We start from the raw sequence: 18,825 nt of genomic DNA on the forward strand, positions 1-18,825 counted from the left end.
GATATGTAAATAATATCCATTGATACCGTTTACGGATATGTAAATAATATCCATTGATACCGTGTACGGATATGTAAATAATATCCATTGATACCGTGTACGGATATGTAAATAATATCCATTGAAACCGTGTACGGATATGTAGAATGCAGGATAAGCTGGATCATGGCTGGATCATGCTTGAATTTGTAGTAATGATTGCAACACAATATCCTTTCTATGTAGAAATCAGTATGCACCATCGCAACTTAGATTAAACAGTCCAAAGGAATATGAAATCAAAAGTACATGTTCATGCAAGAAAATGAAAACACTCACAGTTCAAGCAGACAGAGTTGTTGACCTATTCATTTGGAAATTCAAAATAAACTTCGGAATGAGCACGTTCCACCCCCTATCTCCCGATGTATTTTTCCAACTTTTAGTTTCATTTGTCTCTCACTCGCTTCCCCTATGTCACTTAACAAGGTTAAATATCCAAAGATAACCAACAAAGATCCAATGTGCAAAGCGGGAGAGGGTAATGCATGATATCATATGATAAAAAGAGGATGACGGGGGTGCAAAGCAGCAGCGTTCAATACGTAACGTTATGTTGTTAGGGCAAACTCAGCTGGAAATGAAGGCATAGTGGATATCTTTATTTGCAGTCGATGCAAGACGAGCGGAAAATCAAGATTTTGGTTCGGATAAAGCAAACCTATTTTTAATCTTTTTAACTCACGTTTTATGATTTCAAAATGAGTAAGTTCGTGCATTTTAGAAAACACCTAAATATTGCAAATCATACTTTCTTTTCGTTAGTAGCTACTACGTCTTTAAGAATATAGTATGATTCAATCCACAATTTGTTTCTACATTTTTTTAAATTTTTCTTTTTAATTTTGAACTTTTACTTTTGATTTGCTATTAACTATTGATGATAACTGCTTTTAAATTCAACCCCAGGTTAAAAGTTATTCATGTGACTTCGGTAGAATGTGAACGTGATAAAACTGTATATGCTGAGAAAGAAAGCTCATACAACGCACTTATACTAGTTTACCCCCACCAAACCACCCACCACTCCCACACACACACCGAAACAAAATAATAAATAAAAGGCTAATAAAAATATATTTTAAAAGTACATCTCTTTATCGTGGCCATTGAATATTACCCTTTAGTAATTATGTAGTATTAAGACTTTAAACAAGCAATAACAATTAATTATAAACAGGTGCGCACTTATTACAACTACTCCTTTGAGAAAGGCACTTAGCTCCCATTTTCTCTGCATTTGTAAAGTCAAGTATGTGCTAAAAGTAAGTATTTTCCTAAACCTGGCAAAATACATTTAATAAGGTAGAAAATATCAATTTTTTTCAGTAGGTTGATAAAATAGAATTCATTTAGGCGTATTATAACAAGGAAATTATTATTACCTAACATGACTGACATGTGGAAAAAAATCAAACTTATTACAGTTCCCAATATATTTTCAATCTTGATAATGTGTACTGCCTCTCTGTTTTCTCTTCGTTCTATTCTTGTGTTCATTACGTGACTTGTTTACATGTACGTAATCTATATTCTTCAGTTATATGTCTTTTTATGCATGGCTGCCTCAAGAAATAAGTGAATTTCTTGACTAGATAATGTTCTTTGATAATCGTCAATAAATGTTGCTATGCAAGAAATCTATAATAAGTAAAACAAGCAGTTCATATTGCATGCTTCGTCTATGTCTTGTTTGCATAGAAGTAAACTTCTGCATGCGAAGGAAGCCTTTTTCGTTAACAGGAGTTCTTACGAAAGCATTGCAGGTGCTGCCGTTTCAACTCGTTTGAAGAAAATGTTGTAGAACGGGACTCACAATTCTGAGTTAAAATGTATGTACAATATGATGTTGTTCTTGTTTGTATTTTTGTTTTGTTTTTTTTTTTTTGTTTTTTGTTTTAAAGCAATGTGGTTTATTGGTGCCTTACTTCATTATTACTTTCAGCAATACGTTTTCTGTCAAGATGTCAACAGATGTAAAAACATCAAAATGGAGTGACCACGCGCACGTTATGTTTGAGAAACCGGACAAGTGCATGCTTGATCAACCAGTCATTTAAATGTGTGCTTCATCATCTAGTCCTTTACAGTATTCTCTGACAGATTCATAGGGCGCACCTAAACAGGTTGGTCCTGGAAACACGCACACACATAGTTTCATACCAGCAGAGCGTGATGAAGTCTAGAAGAGTTTGGACACATCATAATGTAAGTGCCACTTGATGTATTTGTTCAATAATACAAATTCAATGTTAAACACAATACAAATCATATCAATAAAACTGGTACTTTGCGAAACGATTTCGTCATTTAAATGTATGACTTCCAAACATATCGCAAACAGCAGAGATGTACATCATATCGTAAATAATCTTCACGGAGATTCGGTTTCTAAATAAAAGTCACATATGAACGTTTCTGTCAGTAACATAATTGTATCGATGTATTTGATCTGAAGAATCTATTATCTGTAATCAGCTTAAACTTTATAAATATTTAATTACTCATTCAGTCACTGTTTCATTGGCGTATGGTTACCCATATTTTATGCAATTACTCTCATTTGTGAAACAAATAGCCACCCAAGTATAGTGAAACAAATATTGTTTGATAGGAGTATATAACGATTCATTCAGAACATCTACAAATATTGAAGGGCGGAAGTCAATTAAAAAGGTTCCAGTCTGAGATTGCGATACGGAATTATGAATTCAGCATCCTTATCGGACGCAAGAGTAATCGGTATAAGATTCAGTTTGTAGATAATATTATCACGTGACAAATCAAAATAATAAGAGGGATTGTATTGCATAAATTTAAAAAATGTTTGTTCTTCATTTTCTCCATCTGATTCGAAATGCATAACATTTTGAAATTAAGCTTATATTCAATCTAATAAGGCTGAAAATCATATTTAAAGAGGTAAAACTTCGACTTATGTATGAGTTTACTGGTCTAAAAATATAGCCTGACCAGCCTAAAAGTATCACGTGACAAATCAAAACAGTAATCTGCGGAGTGCATGGCAACCAGCGCGAGACTGATTGTTGAAGCTTCCACATCAATTTATGTGATGATAAAACACAATATACTTGTGTCGCCGATGGGATAAAATAGTTTTAATACATAATAATGTACTCTCATTTAATAATGGCAGTTTTAATGTGCAGTTATAGAGCAACGATAACGCAATTAGTTTGTTTTTTAATGAGATCATGGGGGGTCATCTCAAAGTTTACACAAACAGCCTCATCCCAAATTCACACACAGTGCAAGTTTAATGCTAAGACAGATGGATCCACGCACATAGATGGAGAAAATAAATCCCATATACCGCGAACTTAATGTCATGATATTAAAACAGGAACAGCTCATAACTCATGATTTCTTTCCCAAAAAAAGAGAATTATTAAGGGGTGATAGAAGTGTCAATGTTAAGCAAAACGAAAGGGCTTTTAAACGCCGATCTCTGCCTCTTGGTGACAGGCTTCATGATGAGAGAAAGGCTTTAATTTCTGCTTTTGGTTACGAGCCTACATATTTTAAGCAGGTCATAACTCTTGACTCTTTTCCAAAAACTAAACAGAATTATCTAGAGGTGAACGAAATATACGTTATAAGAACAATGTATGGATCTCTAGGCTTAAATTAAAATAACAGTAAAAATAACAGCAATCTGTAGGTTTCTATTTCGTGCGGATATGTTTCTCCTCTTTGTATTTAACTTCAGGACTGGCCATTTATGTATATGTTTTGGAGGGGTGCTGGAATATTTTAACACCATATCTAAGTATAAATTTACAGCCTTCAGATAGCTTGCAAGGTAAATTCGCTTTAATTTGTAATTTATATCCAGTTATATTAGTTGAAAAGATTTAACTATCTTGAGGTAATAGAGAAAAATATTTCTGGTTTGAAAACAAATGCATGGTCCCCCCTCCTACCAACCAAAATAATTGGTTTTGTCCCTTAGCAGACAGTTGTTTGGTCTCCATATATACATACGACAATTGTAGACAATGTAAAAGATATATTTCTTTTATTTCTAAAAGTTTGACTTAAAGTGACATTACAGATTACGGCATTATAAATATTTCATACAATACTTTAATAAAAATGTTGCAAGTTTATTTTTTGGCGGGGGGTGAAAACATGTTTTTTCTACCTGGTTGCTATACAGTTCTAATGGTTGTTATGGAAGCTGTCAAAAATAGAACTTGCCTAAAAACCGCCTCGACTGTTTAAACAAGTATAGTTATTTCTTTAGATACCAAAGTGTATTTTGATTCGATTGTTATGGGATCTAAAACTTTGTCACTTCATCGATTCATGCAAGACTAGAAGGATGTATTGTTTGTGTGCGTGTGTGTGTGTGTGCCTATTAAATGTATATATAGTTCTAAGATAAGATCTTAACAATTTCCTTGTTATGTGCCGGGTCGTGTTCCCAACCACAGGGGCCAAACCTAGGGTTTGTGCTGGACATATGTCCAATTTTGTTTCCGCTTTACCTTCAAGCCTATATATAGTTATATTCTTGGGATCTCAACAGTTTCCAAGAGATGACCGAAGAAAAGGTCTCCTTCCTCAGGGTCTCTACTGGAAATACGTCTGATTTCTTCTCATGCCCTTCAACCAATAAATGGTTAGAATGTGTGATCTCAACTGTTTACAAGTTATGCCTCAGAGGCAAGTCCATAAAACAACGGCAGTGACCAACGGTTTGTGTTGGATATGGCAGTGTGTCTAGTTCTGTCTCACGTCCTTCAGTCCTATATACCGTTGCTGACGAGATCTCAACAGTTTCCAAGTTATGACCCAGGGTAAGCATACCCATGGGGACCATATCCATACCAAAGTGTAACCCCAAAGCCCAATGCATACGTCCTAGCCCTGGCATTGAATATGACACAAACCAATCTTTAGATTCCCACCTAAAATACCTCAAGTGTTTAGATTTTTGTAGAAATATTAACAAACCATCCATTTTAAACCACTGCATATCTCTAAAGACTATCCCTAATTATATTCCAAATTCTCAAATCTCTGTCTTTAATGTTGTTGGAGATAATTCACATTATTAAAGGAGGGACAGACAGACAGACAGGCAGGTGGACATAGTTATTATTATGATTATTATTTCCTCCAATCGAAAAATTGGAAGAAAGAAAGTTTTTAAAGGTTGTGTTTTTGTTTGAAACTGTCGGTAGGTGACTTTATGGCATTTGTGACAGCCGATTTCTTTAGATTACTACGTATTCAAAGTATAAAACTGTTGGAAAACAAAACAAAATGATTTCTTTCTTTCAGATGATAATTTTATTATACCAAATTATAATCTATATTATGGTATTGAGCATCAACACTGTTTTATATGCAAATATTCATAAATTATGATACCCTGCTGAATGCATCTGCAGTCCGTACAATGCACAGTAAAGAAATGTTGAGTAAAGCAGCTGAACTGTCGTTTAACAGTAACAGTTCTTTGCATTAAACAATATTAATGACATAAGAAACAGCTTTTGGTTATGAATATAGCATGTACTACAACTATGCACTCCATTAAAGGTCAAATGGAAGAAAGTATAGTTTTACACCTTCACTCTCCACGTTAATTTCCAGTAAAGATAAATGTATTCATTGCATTTAATACATATCCATTTCTCCATCATTAATGTAAAATATCAATGTGATTCAAATTTGCTGCAAGTATCGACTGGAAATTATGGTACTAATTAGATTTTGAGCAATAATAATCTAGTGTTTGTATAATGGTTTTGTGAAGCTTCGCTCTTTCTCATATCAAAATAATATAAGCCATTTTCCATATAGAATGGAAGCGTCTAGCTCCATTGTATCTCTAATTAATTCTCTCTTCCCTTTCTATTAGAGATGATGTCTATCTTCCTTCTCCGTCTTCTTGATCAAAATAATCCTGTGTGTACAGGCAGATTTTCTATAAAAAAAACATTTCTTCTTCTAGGGGTGTGCGGTTTCGATAATCTTAATGTTTACATAAGATCATGTGCTTCTATGGTAACAGCCGAAATTTCTTGAATATGCAGACATTATTCTTGTGCGCTAATTATAAAACTTAAAACCGACGTAACCGTTTTTGAAATCTGGAAGTTTGACTTAAATCTATGCCGGTCTAAATATTTGACATGTACTTTATGGGGCAGAAAGTTGTGTTTCTACAATGACAACACTCCTTCTGAGTTTCCTGGAAGTTTATCTTGCTAAATATGTATCAGTATTTGCTTGAAATCTAGTATAAATATTAAAAACCCTCTGACGTATCTTTGATTTGACACGTGCTGTGTTATACAGATGCCTGATGTAACGAGTCCAAATTTGAAGTACCAATATTTGTCTAATGGTCACAAGCCTCATCAGGAGAGGAGAGGTTTTAAATGCAAATATTTGTTTCATGGTCACAAACCTTATGAAGAAAGAACACGGTTCTAAATGCCCAGCTCTGTCTCATAGTTATAGACCTTATGAAGAGTGAAAACGGTTATAAATGCCCAGCACTCATGGCTACAGAACTTATGAAGAGAGAAAGGGTTTTAAATGCTGATCTCTGTCTCACTCTCACGGGTCTCATAAAGAGAGGACAAATTTTAAGTACCCATCTCTGTCTCATGGTCACATGTCTCATTTAGTGAGAAAATTGTTGAAATTGTAATCTTCATCTCATGGTCATAAATCTTAGGAAGAAAAATAAAAAAGTTTTAAATGTTGATCACAGTCTCATGACCACAAACTTCAGAAAGAGAGAAAAAGTATTCAAATGCCAATCTCTGTCTCAATGTTACATGCCTCATGGGGCGAGTAAAATATTTTAATTACCGATCTCATTCTCATGGTCACGCCCCTTATATACAGAGAAATAAGATTTAAATGTCGATTTCTGTTTTATGGTAGCATACCTCATTAAGAGAGAAAAAGGTTTTAAAATGCCAATCTCTAGCTCATGGCCACGAACCTCATGAAAAGAGAACGGGGTTTTAAATGCTGATCTCTGTCTCTTGATCGCAAGTTTCATGACGAGAAAAAAAAATGTTTCTGTCTTTGTCTCGTCGTCATGAAAAACCTCACTGAGAGAAAACGGGCTTCAAAATGCCGATGCATATCTCATGATCGCTGACCAAAGCGAAATAGTTTAAAATGCAAAGCTCTGTCTCGTGGAAAGAGAAGGAGTCCTAAATGCAGGATAGAGAAAGGTCTTAAGAGTCCGAATCTGTTTTATGGTCACAATCATGAAGAAGAGATAAAAAGACTTTAATTGCCTATCTCTGTTGTATGTACCCAAGTTTTAGCAAGAGATGATAAGGTTTTAAAGAACGATCTCAGTCTCAAGGTAATAAAACGCAAGAACGGAGAGAAAAATGAATGGCCCAGCTCTGTCTCATGGTCACAAGCCTGATGAAGAAAGATAAAGGTTTTAAATGCTGATAGTTGACTCATAGTGACAAACATTTGAAGGAAAAAGGTTTAAACGCCGACTTCTATTTCATTGTCACAGACCTCATGATGATATAAAAGGGTGTTAAAGACACTCTGTCTCATGACCACAAACCTTTGGAGGAGAGAAAAGGTTTTACAAGCCCAACTCTGTCTTTCCGTCACAAGACTCTTGAAATGGCTATAAATGTCAATCTCTCTATCATGGTCAAAAGTCTCATGAAGTGAGAAACGGTTATAAAATACCTATCTCTGTCTCTGTGGCACGATCACAAGCATTATGAAAAGAGATAAACGCTTTAAATGCTTATCTTTGTCTCATAATCACGAACCTCGTGGTAAGAATTCGGCCGTTTCAATGTCAATGTCTGTCTCGTGGTCACGGGCCTCATGGCTTGTAGATATCAATCTCTTTCTCACGGTCACTCAGGAAGAATGATAACGGTTTTAAACGCCGTCCTGTATCATTGTCACAAACTTTATGAAGAGCGAAGGTGTTTTAAAGGTCGAACTCAGTCTCACTCTCAGACGCCTCTTGATAAGAGAGAAGGCGGTATTTGTCGACGATCCCTGTCTCATGGTCACGAATCTTATGTCATTTTCTGTAACATGGCCACAAGGCTAAAAAGAGAGAATAAGATTTGTAATGTCCTTCTCGATTGCATGGTCACAAGCCGAAAAAAGAGAGAAGGGGGTTTAAAATGCATATTTCTGTCTCATGATTGCAATCCTCATGAAGCGAGAGAAACATTAAAATGCTTAATTTTGTCTCACGATCCCAAACCTCATGGAGAAAGAAGGGGATTTCAATGCCGATATCTTTCTATCGGTGACAAGCCTCGTGAAGTACATTTAAATGAGGATGTCTGTCTCATTGTCGCAAGCCTCACGAAAAGAGCAAACTTTTCAAATCCTTATTTAACTCGTGATCACAAGAGTCATCGAGGAAAAACGGGCTTCAAATGCCGAGTTTTGTCTCGTGATCATTGTCATAATGATGATAGAGAAAAGGGTCTAAAACTACGATCCCTGGCTCATGTTTACAAACCTTTTAATGGGAGAATGGGTATAAAACACCAATAGTTGTCTCTTGGTCACAAGCCACATAGACGAATAAATAACCATATCTGTCTCATGGTCAAAAGTCCCATGAAGTGAGACGAAGGTTTTATGTGCCCATTTCTGTCTCATTGTTTCAAGCATCTTGAAGAGATGGCGTCATGATGAAAGAGAAAAGGGTTCTTAAACGACAATAAGGAGACCATGGTCAAAAGCCTGATGAAGAAATATAAAGATTTTAAATGCTGATCTCTGAGGCATCGTCAAAAACGTTGGAATGGAGCAAAGGTTGTAAACGCCGACCTTTGTTTTATTGTTTCATGATGATATATAGAGATTTAAAAAGCCGCTATGTCTGACGATCAGAAACCTTTTGAAGAGAGAGGAGGTTCTAAATGTCGATTTCTTTCTCATGGTCACACGCCTCGTGAAGTGAGAAAACGTTTTAAATGCCATCACAAGCCTAATTAAGAGAGAATTGGTTTTGAATGCCCATCGCCATATTATGGTCACAAGCCTTACTAATAGAAAGGGGGTTTTAAATGCCATCTCTGATCCTTGGTTGCAAACCTCGTGAAGACGGAATAACGTTTTAAATGCTTACTTTAATTTCATGATCACAAGTCTCGTGGAGATAGAATGGCTTCAAATGCCGATGTCCGTCTTGTGGTGACAGGGCACATGATGCGAGAAGGGCATTTAAATGTAAATCTCTGCTCTTGGTCTCAAGCCTCGTGAAGAGAAAAGAACAGGCTTTAAATTCTGATCTCTGTCTCGTGGTAAAAAACTGCAGAACGCGAGAAAATGGTTTCAAAGGCGCAGTTGTATCTCATGTTCACAATCCTAATGAAGGATAAAAAGAATTTTAAATGCCGATCTCAGTCTCCTGGTCACAAACCATTGCAGGGAGAATGGGATTTTAACGCCGATTGTTTACAAAGTCACACAATTCCTTGTTAAGAAAGAAAGGGATTTTAAACTCCACTATGTCTAATGGTAACAGAACTTATGAAGACGAAGGGGTTTTAAATGCTCAACTATTTATCATGGTCCAAGCCTCATGATAAGAGAGAATATGGTCTTTATGACCGATCTCTGTCTCATGATCACAAACATTACGAAGGAAGAATGGGTTTTTAACGACGATCTCTGTCTCATGGTTACATGCCTCATGACGAGAGAGGATGATTATAAAATGACCATTCCTGCCTCATGGTCAGAAGTCTCATGAAGTGAGAAAAAGGTTTCCAACGCAAATCTGTTTTATGGTCCCATAACTCATGAAAGGAGATAAGGTATTGAACACCCATCTCTATTGTATGGCCACAGAACTCATGAAGAGAGAAAAAAGTTTTAAACGCTTATCTTTGTCTCATAATCACAAGACTCGTTGAAAGAAAGAGCTTTACATTCCGATCTCTATCTCATGGTAACATGCCTCGTGATACGAAACTGGCTTGATAAAATACCATGACATGATTTTGCGCCTGTCCTAATAAATAAAACAAATATATTACAAAAATAATTATAAAAAAACAAGAAAAAAGTGGGAATCCATTGGGTTCTTTGAACCCTCATGCACTGAAGATGATCTTTCGCAATGTCGAGGACAATATATGGATTATACTTCGAACGTATGTCCATAGCTGCTCTTTGGACCACTTCGGCTACTTGCGAAACATGGATTGACCGAAAAGTTACAAATATATGGATCTGCAGTTTCATTCGCAACTCGCTGATGAATCGTACGGTCAAAAGCTTAGATGAGCCAAAAAGATTGTGGTGTGTTATGTGCGATGGTGTTTCTAGCGAACAAAATGTATGATTTTCGTTTAAATTTCGTAACTTTCATATGAGGCATACTTTTCTCACACAAAGATTAATACTACAATGTATCAGATGGTATTTATGTTTTGGTGCTACGTGTTACTGCTTAATTAACGGCCTTGTGTAGAGTGTTCCGATGTTGAACTGACATCGGAACGAGCGTCCAAATTTTCAAGAATATCTTACACTTGGCAGCACAGATTGAAGCGTTTCCACAAATTAAATTTAGGTGGACTTTATTTACTCTGGTGTGGGTTTGTCTTTTCGAATAAATTCACATTTACACATAGCAAATGGACGCGTTTTCAAGTTCACTTGTTTGGAAAGCGATGGAAGCCAGGAATGCCTAAATTGGTTAAAAGGATGATAAATATCTTGAACGAAACAAAGCTAACTAAACACTTTCTTCAATATTATTATATTTTAATCCGTTTCATTAAAGAAACATTCTTCATCCTAATCCGATATCGGCATTCCCGGCATCATCGCATTCAATCTAGCTGAACGAAAGATGAAAATGCGTCCATTAGCTATGTCAGGTTTTGATTCAATCAAGATAAAGACAACAAAGTAAGTATAATCAATTAGAGTTAAACTTGTGGAAGAGTGCCGCTATGGGCCGCCAAGTGTATTAGATATTCCTGAAAATGTTTCCTCTCGTTCTCCTGCAGTCGACTTGGGTACACGCTAAACGAGGCCGTTATTTAGGCCGTAATATCTAACACCAAAACAAAAATATCATGTGATACGTCTTACGTTGTAGCACTAACGCAAAAAACAAACAGATGATGTTCGAATGAAGGGATAACATACCCATAAGCTAGGGTGTTTTCCTGCAGCTCAGATAAAAACGTTCACAGTTCACCTATAATTAGCACGAGGTTTGGATAAAGACGTGTAACTATCAGTGTCACTACAATACAAATTAGGGAGTGGGGTGGTCTAAGCCGCTGTCCTTTAGAAATCACCGGCATGTCACGTCTGACCGAGTGGGTCTGAAGTTTGGTTCGGCCATCGCGGGTACGTGAGAAAGCTTGCCATTATCTTCCCTTATCTCTGTGGTTCTTCTCGAGATTTGCCTGGGTTCTTGCTCAATCAAATAAACTAGATGCTATGTATACCCCTATTATGTACAAGAAAAATGGAATTAAACCCGACGAACAACCCGATGACTTATGAACGACATTAAATCTATTATATCTTCAAAGAATGCATTAAACCAAGTAGACAACAAAAACACAAAACGACTAACAGACCTTATTAAATATAAAGGCAAGCATCCAACACCGTGTGTGGTTGCACACTCAATTCAATATGCGATACCAAGATCTGTCGTTGCATGATGAAACGAACAGCAAAGACTCTGATCTACCAGCACATTGTACGATAGCAGATCTATGTTGGTTGCATTTGGATTCTACTTATAAGCTAGTATGGACGGTAATTAGTTCTCTTTATAGTTCATGACACAAAACAAACTAACTTGACGATCAGGCTGGGCTTGGGTGGTAAGTCAATCGTACTATATATGGTAATTAGTAATAAAACACGCGTTCTTGATACTAAGTTATTATAGTTTTTTTTGGAGGGAATGACGTTTTAATACATCAAACTTTATTTGGAACCCTCATCGTGAGAAACTGTCCTTTTGTAACCTTCAAATAACCTACGTTGTAACATAGCTTCCATCATTTATTTTGTTTTTATTTCACTCATTGTGATATCTTTAATGAATTAAACGGTTCTCCTGGAACCAGACTGCAAAATTTTGAACATTGAAGGAGATATTTTGACTTCGGTCAGTTTTATGGATATAGAAAACGAATAAAGCAAGATCTAAAAAGCTCACTCTCATTAAACCTAATGTATGTGTGATTTAGATTTTTAACGTAGCTTGAACAATGTTTCAGTCATATCGGTACGCTGTCTGCAACGTGGCAGTTTATAGTGATGTCTAGCACTGGGTCATCACGCCGCGGACATGTAGCATGATGTCCCACCCAGTCACATTATCCTGACACCAGGCCGACCAATCCCAACACTAACCTCATAATACTGCGCGCCGAGCGAGACGGCTGTTAGTACCACTTTTTTAAGTCTTTGGAATGGCTCGGCCGGGATTCGAACCCGTGACCTCCCGCATCCGAGGCGTACACTCTAACCATTAGGCCACCAGAGCGGACCTATTAAACCTAATAATGAACGATTTTACGTTATGTTTGATCCTAAGGCTGAAATATTACTAAAGCTAAAAGATATTCTTCCTCAAATTAATATTTTGGAATGTCTTGATTATTGCCCGGGTTGCAACAATAGCATTTTGACTAAAAAGCATCAATAATTAATATATAGTCGCATCAGCTTGATTTTCTCAACAGTTTTGTTGGAATCGTTTCACAGAGGAAAACCAAATGATGAAGGAAGCTAGTTGAGTTTAAAAGTTCGTAGGAGAACACCTAAGAGACCTAAAATGTAGTTACGCAGGTCCTTCAATATATGTTGTCCAAAGCATCGAATGTAAAATTCAGTTTTTTTGTCCTCTCAGGACAGGTGGTCTCCAAAAAGATTTGGTTCTACCGCATTAGATACCTGCACATCATCGCATTATGGAGGAGGACACTATGCAGAAGGAACACGAAGCTGAAAAGGAAAGCGGAAAAACAATAATGACAGTCAACTACGTTCGATAGTTGCATCAAAAAATCACAGTCAGGTGGACCATATCTGTGCACGTAAGGTGAATTAAATAAATGGAAACCGAAAGTTGCTGACAGAAAATATTTCTGAAGAAGGATTATAGTAGGCGCAGTCATGGATTACAACTAGCTTGTCTGCCTTGCAGTTTACATCAGGTATAGTACGCGTGGATGTATGTGTGTGGGGGGGGGGGGGTGAAATGTGCAAAATGGGGACATCGGTGAGAATACACACTAACATACTGGTAAATACCTCCAAATGGGGACGTCCCTGTTTTGAAATAACGGCAGAAATGGATTGCCATGGACTTAAGTAGTGATCAAAATATTTAGATAAGCGTATATGAATCTGTCCCCCGGTTGGTCTGTAATATTTCACATCATGCTATACACAAAAAATACACACATCCCACTGAACTCAAAACATTGTGCGTATTAGTCCCGGTTTACGCCGTAATATCAGCTCAGCTGCCTTCAGGTGCACTTTGTGTTTCCTACCGAATTACTCGTTGAAGATGGCATCAACAAGATGTAACAGGATTCAAATCAGGCATCTAAGGATGCACAAATATGTGACATTTTTTCTTTTCAACATAGAGAGGAAGATTGATCATGTTTTTATTAATGGATAACCCACCGTTCACAACGCACTGTCACCAAATTAGAAAGATCGGGAAAGAATAACTGAACAGAAGAGTTTGCAAATTTAGTGAATACCCCTTTTTTATTAAACATTGATAAGATTTATGAAAAATGTACTATATGCAAGAGACTGTAGTCGTTCAGCTCTGCTTGTTGGTTTTATCTTTTAGTTACATGCGAACCATCTGCGATTCGTGAAGAGATACATCGCAAAATCCAAATGCATTAAAATGTAGTTAACATATGAGCGGAGTAGAAAGCGATATATCAAAAATCGTTGTCTAAGTGTAAGCATGTGTTTTATGATTCGAAATTTCATTAATAACTTGTAACAAAGGTGATTTGGCAGTTTTGGATGCAGGTAAATAGTTGTCCCTGTTAAAATAATTACTAATATTAGTACTATCATCGTCGTCATCGTCGTTGTTGTCATCATTATCCCCACCACCACCACTACGATAAGTATCATCATCATTGTTGACAACGAGCGTCACATTGCAGTTTAATCGGATTAATTAAGTAAAGTAATAATGATTCGCGTTCCTTTCCTCCACTTTACAGAGTTAAAATTAAATCTGACATAAACGTCGATCTTGAACTAATTGGGAAAAAATTGTTCTTTGATAGAACTTGTGCATGTTACCAAGCGACCCCGGATGGCCATGTGATCTAAGGCACTCGCATTTACAAAACACTGGCACCTCAAGTCTCTCTGAGTGGATTTGACCCTCGGCTCGTCATCTGTTCATTATTAACACAAGTTTTTATCGCTGCTCCTCCTAAACTAACTAGACAATGGCCTTAAAGCTATATACACACATTCATCCCATGGCCTAATTGGTCTCACCAAAAATGGTGCTGCTCAGACATTTAATGTCCGAAATCGTGGCCATCTTGAAAATCTTTTGACCGAGACTACTCATGAATGGATGGTCATAACAACATGGGATTTTCACTGAAAGATTACTTTTGTGTAGTTCGTCCTGAATGAAAATGGTGCTGATCGTACTTCCATTATTCCCGTCACAATAGCATTCTCGTTAGTCATACAAACTTGATGGTCATATCAACATGGGGTATTCACTAAAGGACTTCTTATATCTAGTTGGTTCCAGATGAAATGGTGCCAGTCTGAAGTTAACAATTTCAGCCATCACAAATCAAAACTTTTTGTTATCGCTACTCCTGATTGGATTGCAATATTAACAAGAGGACTTTACTAGAAGACGTCTTCTTACGATGTCTAATTGGTCCTAAATAAAATTCGTACCGATCTGACGTCAACTATGGCCACCTCAGCCATATTCAAAATCAGTACGTCCAAAACGGCCGACACACAACACTCTTCGAAATCTTATCACTAGTTCTTCTAAATTGATGATCATATCAGCACTGAGTTTTCAATGAAAAATATGATGTATAGCTGGTCATAATAAATGTGTGCTTATATGACATCCAATAAGGCCACCATGGCAATTTTATTATCATAACCCTACTTGAACAGAAAGCCATACTAACATTTGGTTTTCACCAAAAGACTTTTTATGATGTCCAGTTGGTCTTACACGTAATGTTTCCAAGGTGATGTCCAATATAGCCGCCATAGCAGCTATCTTTACAATTTTGTTATCGCTACTGCTCCGTGTGTGTGTGTGTGTGTGTGTGTGTGTGTTTGTGTGTGTTTCAAGCTGCCGTTGAGTACATAATTAAATTATATTATCTAATGTACCATACCAAAAAAACACTGATTTTTTTAAAGGTCAAATAGACACAATTTCTTAAGAAAATGCAGCTGGATTATGATACGGCTTTTTTTATATAAGTAGCGCGTCCTTAGTATGTGTACAAATAGTCTCGCTGGAATATTCTTTATCTCTAATCATATTACCAAGTTTTATAATTAATTATTTATTTATTATTTTTTAAATTTACTTATTTATTTATTTATTTTTCAAAACATCATAAAAATGTGCCGATGTATTTCATGACCAAATGACAACTTAGTTTTAATTGAAAATTTAAGTCGTCCTTACTAAAAGAATTACAAAATATATTATGAATGGTTAATTGTAATTTATTTGATTATCTGATATCAAAGTTCCAGAGAAAAGTTTTTAAACATTACGAAATAATTCTTAATAAACTGATGAAAATATAACTTCGTGGGATATAAAAACTGGAACAACTATTTAGTTTTCTTATTTCAGATAAAACTCAGAGGTGATTACATTACTAAGGCCTCAACATTTGCAAAACTTCCTAGACGTGAACACCATACAGTAACACCATATAGTAACACCATACAGTAACACCATATAGTAACACCAGACAGTAACACCATACAGTAACACCATACAGTAACACCATATAGTAACACCATACAGTAACACCATATAGTAACACCATACAGTAACACCATATAGTAACACCATACAGTAACACCATATAGTAACACCGTTTAATTGAATAGATTCGAACTGCAACCTTTGCTGCAATCCGCACGTCATGCTTAAAGCTGAGGGCTATTCATATGGAAGCTATTGATTGATCTGTGCACCTGTAACGTTTGAAAATATCTAAATATCTATCATTTCTCTAATTTCACAGTTAATTCTGCTAGGAGGGTGAAAGAGGAAGGGTTAGGGTTAAGGTGAAAAAAAGAAGGAACAATTATGCTCTATTAAAACTGAAGAGATATTTTCGTGTGGCACAACAACTTTACAAATTCACACATGTAACATTTTTGAATGTTTGACCTGCAAGTTAATAAGTCTTTATCAACTTTTAATGTGGCGATATATATATATATATATATATATATATATATATATATATATATATATATATATATATATATATATATATATATATATATATATAAAGTTTACATGAGTCGAGGGCATACTCTGTGGGAATTTGTTCACCAACAAAATGTTGACAAGAGATATGGACTCAAATGAGTACGTTTTTTTTTTGTTTTTTCCTTTACGAACAATAATGAAACCTTTGTTCGTGCTGAGATGGGGCCGTGATTATTTATGACTTGATTTGCCTTAGCAGTTGGAAGCAGTTCAGACTGACTAGGAGAGCTTACCATATAAGATTGATTACCATAACCTTGCAAAATGCATCGATTATCTTTCAACTTAACTGAACAAGGGAACAGTCAGAGTGTGTACTAGGGACTGCGATATAAATCAGACATATTTTCTGAACAAATAGAAACTAAGGAACGCAGTCTACTGAGTTTGATTCTCGTGTTTAACATTTGGTATAAGAGAGGTGCGTGAGTCTCCCATGAATCCTTCCATAACCCTAATTGACAGATTAAATTGGATACAAATGAATTCAGTTTTCATTTATCTTTAGTACCATTCTTCGTGTGACAGTGACATTTCCAGTGAATGGCGTATATATCTAGATTAAAATATAGCCTCGATAACTCAGTTTGTAGAGCGTCGATCTTATAACATGAGATCACGTGTTCGATACCCACCCAGACCAGCCTGGATTGGCTGAATTTGTGTCTTTTATCGAGGCGCTTCACTCCCATTTCTGAGACATGATAATAGCCAATAATGTGCTAAAAGTGAAATATTGACATGATTTATTTTCTTCAAAAGTTAATTGCTGAATATATCGGACAATTTAGGTAAAACACAATTAAGATCGTTGTGATATCGTTTCACATTGCTACATATATGTACCTGTTGAATAAATTGAAACTGAAATCGATAGATACCCAGATATGCGCACCAGAGGACACCGGATGTACGATATAGTCGTGCACGATGATTTCTTTATACGTTACCGATTTTGTAAACACTAAACTAAACTTCCGATTAACAGTTTCTGCCTTAGAAAATACAGATGTTCAATCCGCAAGCATAATCGATCGTTACCAATAGCTACAGAGTTATGGGCATTCAGAGACAAAATTCATTTTCTGAGAAGATATATATATATATATATATATATATATATATATATATATATATATATATATATATAATATAACGCATGTACACTGTATATGGGTTTCCCTCCCTTTGTTCTCTCTCTCTCTCTCTCTCTCTCTCTCTCTCTCATATATATAAAAGAATGAATTACACAGCTAGAATATTAAACAACAGAGGACTTAGAACAGAACTAAACTGTATTGACTAAAATAGATCTAACAATAGGCATATCCGGTTAGGTACAAATATATGTATCAAACCATTAATGGTGGTGGTATAGCGGATGGAAAAGGAAAGGGTGGAAGGAAACGATTTCTTCAATATTTTAGACTTAAGTAACAAAAAGAAGACAATGATAGACATAACTATTCCGAGTTAACAGTTTATATGGGAACATAATGATTCTCCATATGTTCTTTCAATTTACTTGTCCTTAACTATACACCAAAATCTGTGTTATTTTGCAGATCATTCTGTTTCTAAGTATTAACATTTTTCTGATACTCTTTACTTATATATTCTATTTTGCTATTTCAGAAACATATTGGCGTTGGGAAAGATAATAAATACCTTAACATTCAAAGTTTTAAGGAACTTTTTATCATCCTTGATAGTTGTAGTATTATTATGAACTCAAATCAATTAACCATCGTTACTAAATTTTATAATGACTATCATGCGGACGACATACATCGTCATTGTAAATTCGTTCTCTCTCTCTCTCTCTCTCTCTCTCTCTCTCTCTCTCTCTCTCTCTCTCTCTCTCTCTCTCGTTGAATGCCTGAACATTTTTAACATGCTCAGACTTTCTGTCCTAACAGCCGAGGTACCACATTACAATGTTGATAGATAAAGATGTTTAAATTAGCCGAACTGTGAAATCTATTGACATTATAGCAGTAACAGACATCTCAGTTTGTATCGACTAAAACCCTTTGTCATAAGACTAGATTAGCATATATTTAGATGACTTCCTAATAGGCGGCAATTCTCAACCGAGCGTATGATGTACATGTGCTACAACCATGCCCCTACCCTAAAACAACACACATATTTGGATGCATATTATGTATATCTAACTCTCTCCTAAAGCATTAAGAAAAATAATATCATATTTGTTTCCAAATTTATTA

Source organism: Sinohyriopsis cumingii, chromosome 5, assembly GCF_028554795.1.
Source record: "Sinohyriopsis cumingii isolate HCF-2022 chromosome 5, ASM2855479v2, whole genome shotgun sequence".
Classification (NCBI taxonomy): domain Eukaryota; kingdom Metazoa; phylum Mollusca; class Bivalvia; order Unionida; family Unionidae; genus Sinohyriopsis; species Sinohyriopsis cumingii.